Genomic DNA, 7,786 nt, shown 5'->3' on the forward strand with positions numbered 1-7,786 from the left:
TATATACGCTTATTACCCTAGGTAGGACTATTATAGTTAACTTCGTTAGTAATTCTATACCTATATTTTAGGATATAGTCCGACGAATAAGTATTTCCTTTATCGTTCTAGTTAATACTCTAGTACCCACCCTATTAAGGAACCCTACCTTAGTTAGAACTACTTATAGCTCGGATTATAATACTTTAACTACTACTTAATTAGTATTAGATATCTAACGTAGGATTATCTCGATTTAGATCCCTACTATCTAGCGTACGTCTACTCGTAACCTTAAATAATTCTTTAAAGACTAATATTATTTAGAATAGTAGTTCCGACGAAGACTTAGACGTAGATATAGTTAACGTACTAGAACTTACTAATATATCTCGAGATAGTATTAAGGTAGAACTATTCTATAGGAATAGGGAGAAGCTAGGATACTTCCTTATATAACTTAAGACTACCTTTAAGCTTAATCTAGCTAAGTATACTAGGGTAGAGGATAAGGTTATATTCGCGGTAATATATCTTAAAGGAGTAGCGTTCTATTAGTTTAAACTAGTATAGAATAACTACCTCGAGTCCTTCGACCCCGATAACGAGACTAAGGCGTACTTTAGGAACTTTACGTAGTTCGAAGTAATAATTAAATAGATCTATAGTACGATTAATAAGGCTATAGTAGCTTCTCGTACTATCTATACCCTTAAATAAATAGGATCTATAGCTAACTACTACTCGAAATTTAAGAAACTAGTAAAGGAACTAGAGTATACGAACGATAATATCTTTAAGGATACGTTCTATAATAGATTAAAGAAGGAAGTTAGGAAGGAAATAATAGAGCGCCTAGAAATCTATAAAGATATAGTAGATAAGACTATTAAACTTAATAACCGACTATACGAACTACGTATAGAAGATAATTAAGGAAGGAGCTTAGAAAGACGAAGGTACCGAGAGTATCGGTATTCTCCTCGAGTTAATATAGGACGCCTACGAGACTACGAAGACTCTATAGACCTAAACGCTATAGAACGTTATAATACCCGACGAATAGGCCTAGGTAGAAGCCGAAATATAGGGCGAAAGGTTATAGGAGGTTAAGATCGAGAAAAAGAAAGATAAAGAAAAGAAAACCTATACTACGAATATAGTAAGCCCGAATACTATATACGCGATTATCTAGAAAAAAAGAGCGCTCGAGGACTATATATAATAAATATATAGAGCGGTAGTATAGACGACTTAATAGCGAAAAAGGCCGATACTATTAAAGAAACCTAAAGACCTACCGAAGGTAAGAGTAAATTAGTATAGAAGGACTACTAGAAATCGGATAATTCTCGAGGGTTAGGTAAGTTAGATACTAAGCTATTAAAAAAGGAATTCTAGTTAAAGTATTAGACTAAGAAGCCTAAAGAATCTAAGCGTAAGACTTAGGAGAAAGAAAAGTTCGACGAACTCCTAAAGGAAGAATAGTAGAGCGAAGTAATATATAATACGAGGAGAAATACTATAAGATACGCTTAAGAATTATAGTATTTCTATTACGAGGATAGCTACTAACTCTATTTAACTTTAAAGACCGAAAAATAGTAGTTTCTATATAAGGATAGAGGAAGTATAAAGTCTCGGAAATAGAAATAGGAAATCTAGGAAACCCTAGCTATAATAATAGTCGATTTCGAAAAAGAAATAGTACTTATAAATATAGATAACTATACGATAATTAGAATAAGATTCTAGAAGATAGTTAATAGAGTTACGGTATTTAATAAAAGAATAACGTAGAATACGTTTAGAACGGCGTTAATCTATAAGTACCGAACCCGAGGATACTAATAATATAGATATATCTATATATATACGAAAGATAGGGAACTATATTAACTAAAAATTTAGCGAGAAGAAGACGAATAGATATCGATAGACGAGATATTACGATAGTATAAGAACTCTACTAAATTTTATATATATTTCTAGAATAAAAGGGAAGGAGAGATCCTATATTATTATAACCTAGGCGCTACTCCTAGAAGAGAATAAAAATATATATAGATCTAGAAATATAACGACTAGAAATACTCCTTATAAGCCGAATATACGTACGATACGTATAACGGGGAAGCTTACTTTACGACCTTTAAAGGACTAGGTAAAGGAGTAACCTATACGGAAGGATAGTTAGTTTAGCTTAAGTAAGGACTATTTAGTTTTAGGACGGTAACGCTACTATCGCCTTATTACAATATATTTATAATAGAAAAAGGACTCGCGGATAAGATTATACTAAATAAGTTCGACCTAGTAATTATTCGAATCTACTACTAGGTAGTAGGGCTAGCGGAAAACCCCGGGATATAGTATAATCCTCGGGGATAACTAAAGAAAGAAAGAATTTATATAATAATTTATAAATATACCTAGGATAAATATAAGGATAAAGAAAATAGCTATATATACGATTATATAGACTACGTATTTTCTTTCCTATTCGAGGAAGGAGAAAACGATAACTAATTAGAAGAATTACGATAGTAGTTAAATAAATACGAAAAGATAAGACTACGAAGAATAACGTATACTTACCCCGACGATATAGTACTAAAAGAGGAAAAGAATAAGGTAATAGTATCGAAATATTATCTTATAGTATTTATTACTAACTACTACTAGATAAGTATTAAAGACGATATTAAAAAATTAATATTCTACTCTAGTAGGCCGAAATAATTAACTCGAAGGATAGTTAACCTAAATAGATACTACGACCTAGAATACCTAGCGGTAGCTTCTTACTATTTATATAATATAGTAGGGGGCTAAGTAGTACGATACGACCTACTAGTATAAATAATTAGAGGGGTATAAGTACGGTTAGTATACCTAGATAATAGAGAAGAAGAATAGAAAGAAGTAAACGCTAAAGAATTAGATAAAGACTTCGAAATATCGTTAGAAGAAGAAGAAAAATATTATATAGCTAAGGTTATAAGGAACTAGATTAAGATTATAATAAAATACTAGAAATATAGCGAATATATAGAATATAATAGCGAGGCTAGAAGATACCTCTACGTTTATTATAATCTTAGAATAAAACTATAAGAATAATAGAACGAAATTAATATATTATTCTATTAGAATTATAAATATAATTAAGTATTAATAGTATATACCTATATATAGGGACTAACCTACGAACGAATTATAATTAACCTCGAATAGAAAGACGTAAAGAAAATCTAGGGAACGAAAGCTCTAACGATACGGAATTTATATATAATATAGGAGGATAAGAAAGAGGATATACCTTATATTAATAGACGAGTAAACTCGACGTATCTATTCGATTACTTTAGTTACGCGGAAAGAAGCTACTAATAGTATTTTAAGCTATACTAATACCTATAGAATATAAGCCCCGATAGACTTCGAATTCCGATTAGTAAGATAGTATATCGATCGATAAATAAATACGATAAACGTACCTATATAGTAGAATTAAGACTATATATATATTTAAAAAACGAGGAAGGAATAACCTATTAAGGCTAGGTTACTTACGGTAATAACCTTAGACTCTATATAAGCTAAATAGGGGAAAAGCGGAATATATAGTCCTTACGGCCGTTCTATAGAACCTTCCTATACGACTTATAATAGACTCCGAAGTAAACGGGAACTATATCTTATACTACGTAGCGTAAAGGTTAAAAGACTACGTAAAGGTAAAGATAGAACTATACCGACTTATAATAGTAGACGAGTCGCTAGTAGAGTTTAAGAACGAATAGATAAGAAAGGAACTATAATAAGTCGAACTAATAATAGAAACTTATTAAGAAAGAATAATCCTAGATATAATAGCGATAAAATATAACGCTATACTAGAAATAGAGTAGCTAGAAAAATATAATTCTTAAATAAACTAGAAAATAAGAGAATTCGAATTTCCGAATTATAATTACGGAACGAAAATAGAAGATTAATTATCTTTAAAGGTTTCCTTTATAAAGGCGATATAGGTACGATCGAGAGGTAGAATATTAGCTTAAACTAATATTAAAGAGCTACTTCCGAAATATACGAAATATAAAGAACTATTTATAGAAAAGGAAGGTAAGATAGTACTTCTAGAATATTAGCCTTAAGATTATAGAATACCTATAAAAGAAGGAAAGGTACTTAACTATAAGGAATAGTTAAAATTACTCTTAAAGAAAGAAGAAGACTTCCTAAAGGACTATATTAAGAAACTAGAAGTAAAAGGCTTAGTAAGAAGGAGCTAACTAAAGGTAGAAAAGTATAGATTTATATTCTATAGTATACTCTTCGTAATAAAGAAGAATAGATTACTACGACTATATATTAACTATAGACTACTTAACGATAAAACTATTAAGGACTATTATTCTATTTTCCGATAGAATAAGCTATAGGATCGCTTCTTAGGCGTAGTATAGTTTACCGCGTTAGATACTAGGAACGCCTATTACCTAATTAGAATAGCTAACGAAGAAGAATAGAAAACGGTATTCCGAATAAGATAGGGAGTCTACGAATTCCTAGTTATACCTTTTAGACTTACTAATACGCTATTAATATTCTAAGAATTTATAAATAACGCTCTAAGAGAATATTTAAATATATTCGTTATTATATACCTCGACGATATTCTAATCTTCTTAAAGACTTACGAGGAATACGTAGAGTATATAAAGAAGGTAATAGAAAAGCTAAAGGAAAATAAAATTCTACTTAAGCTATCTAAATACGAATTCTATAAGAATAGTATTAGATTCCTAGGCTATATTATATCTTCGGAAGGACTCGTATCGAACTAAGAAAAGGTCTAAGCTATTAATAAATAGCTAGAACCGATAATAGTTAAGGAAGTATAAGCGTTCTACGAATTAATTAACTATTATCGAAAGTTTATTAAGGATTTCTTAAAAATCGCGGTACTAGTTACTAACTTAACTAAGAAGAAAATAATCTTTAATTTTAGGGAAGAATATAAGAGTACCTTTAAAGAGCTAAAGCGACGAATAACGTCCGCGCTAATCTTATATATTTTTAATCTAGAAAAAGAAGTAATCGTAGAAATAGACGCCTTAGATAAAGTAATAGGAGGCTACCTTAAATAAAAAGATAAATAAGGGAAGCTTTATCTAGTAGTATATTATTTAAGGAAGCTAAGCGGACTTAAGGTAAATTACGATATCTACGATAAGAAACTACTCGTAGTAGTAGAATACCTAAAAATATAGAGAGTATACCTAGAGGGAGCTAAATATCTAGTATAAATATACTTAGACTATAAGAATCTAATATATTAAATAATAACTAAAGAACTTAATAGAAGATAAGTTAAATAGGCTAAAACTTTAGCCTCTTACGATTTTAAAATTATATATATTCGAGGAATAGAGAATATTATAGCCGATACCCTTAGTCGAAGAACGAACTATATAGAAGGACTAGAACCGGAGCTAGCGGCGCTCCTAGAAAAAAGAGAAAATTATCTAATATATAGAAAAATAGAAATAAGGATACTCGTAATATTAAAAATAGATTTAATACTAGAATAAAAATAGAGAATTATATAAGTAAGGTATAATAATAAAAGCGTAGGATACTTAGGTATTAATAAAATAATCGAACTAGTAATACGAGATTTTACCTAGGTAGGATTAAGAAAGGATATTAAAGAATACGTTAAGAATTACGATATATACTATAAAACTAAATACTCGAGATATAAACTATATAGCTTATTATAATTAGCGGAAAATATAGATAAGGTATAGTTAAGAATAGTAATAGACTTTATAGTTAAGCTACTACTATCGAAAGAACCTATAACGAATATAACCTATAATAGTATACTTATAATAAACGATATACTAATAAAATATATTTACCTACTATTATATAAAGAGGTATTAATAGTAGAGGAACTAGTATATATAGTTATAAGAATAGTATTCGCGTAGTACGAAATACCGAAAGTTATTATTATAGATAGGGATAAACTATTTAATTTATAGTTTTAGTAATCGTTAACTAACCTATTAGGAATAAAATATAAAATATCTATATTATACTACTCGTAAATAGATAGATAAACGAAAAGAACGAATTAAACGATAGAATAATACTTACGATACTATATAGATTACTAATAAAGGAATTAGGTCGAGCTATTACTAATAGCTTAATTCGCTTTTAATAATAATATATTAGTAACCGAGATATTACTATTCTTTACGAATTACGAGAGATACCTAGACTTTAAGAAAAAACTATTAGGGAATAGACCTATAGTAGAAAAGGTAAGAATAAAAGTCGAAGACTTATATAAACTATACTTCCTACTAAAAACGAAATTAGATAAAATATTAAGAATAACTATAAAAACGGTAAATAAGAAAAGATCTAAGGAACTAGACTTCCGAGAGGGGGAGATAGTTTACGTTAATATAAAAAATATAAAAATATAGAGACTAAGTAAGAAACTAGATTATACTAAAATTAAACTATATAGAATTAAGAAAATATTAAGACTAGTCTCTTATAAGCTATACTTACTAGGAGGACTAAATATATATCCGGTATTCTATAAGTCGCTATTAAAAAAGGTACTAGACGAAGCTAGACTAGGACTAGTATATATCGACGAAGAAACCTAAGAACCCTATTACGATATAGAAACTATACTCTAGTATAGGTAAGAGAATAATTAAATAAAATATCTAATTAAATAGTTAGGATATCTAGAGGAGGAAAATACGTAGAAACTAGAAATAAACCTTAACTCGAGACTCGTAGCTCGGTATTACCGAACTATTAGATAATTTAAAGAAATAGGACCTAAGAAGTAGGTTAGAAAACTCGGTAGTAAATTAAAGATATCCTTAAGCTAGGCGTTATCTATATTTACTAGAACGGTAGAGGAAGCTTAGGATAGAGGATCGACGTAATTTAGCGCGTCTAGAGCGTAGGCCTCCTAGATAACTATTTTCTTTTATTTCTTAAGTAGCTACTCGGCTTCCTTCTCGAGGCGCTTATACTTAATATTAGCTTAAGTAATAGAAGAAAGTAGACGCTATATTTCTTCGCTCTTTTAACGAATTTCTTCGCCTTTCTAGCGAGCGGCCTCGGCTAAACGGCTACGTTTAGCTAATAGAGCCTCGAACTTAGTATTAGAAAATACCCTATTATAATCTTTTCGGTTATTACGTATATAGTTATTATATCGCGTATAACTATCTAATATAAAATAGACGATATTTATATTCTAGTAAGGAGTATAGCGACCTATACTTTCGTATTTTCTTCCGAGAGTTTTAATTTTAAGCGCGGTACGCTAACGACGAATAGTAGAGAATTTAGAACGCTTAATAATACCTATAGGCGATATAGTTAGCTATAGGGAGAGAAGGAAATAAAAGTATAGAAGGAACTTACCTTAAGTACGTTAGGGATAACGGCTAAAAGGAGGGGAGAATAGTATTACGAACTAGGTTACTTAAAAGGTTACTAAGGGAATTAAGGTACCTACCTAAGGAAGGAGGTTAGCCGATAGAGGACGAGGCTAAGTTAAGTAACTAGGCTAGGCTAGATCTCCTAGATCTCTTAGATTTTATAGGATCTTAAGAGATCCGAGGGGAGCTATAAGATTTAGGAGAGCTACTAGTATTATATATATACGCTTATTACCCTAGGTAGGACTATTATAGTTAACTTCGTTAGTAATTCTATACCTATATTTTAGGATATAGTCCGACGAATA

Source organism: Exophiala aquamarina (genome assembly GCF_000709125.1).
Source record: "Exophiala aquamarina CBS 119918 chromosome Unknown aczIA-supercont1.12, whole genome shotgun sequence".
Classification (NCBI taxonomy): Eukaryota; Fungi; Ascomycota; class Eurotiomycetes; order Chaetothyriales; family Herpotrichiellaceae; genus Exophiala; species Exophiala aquamarina.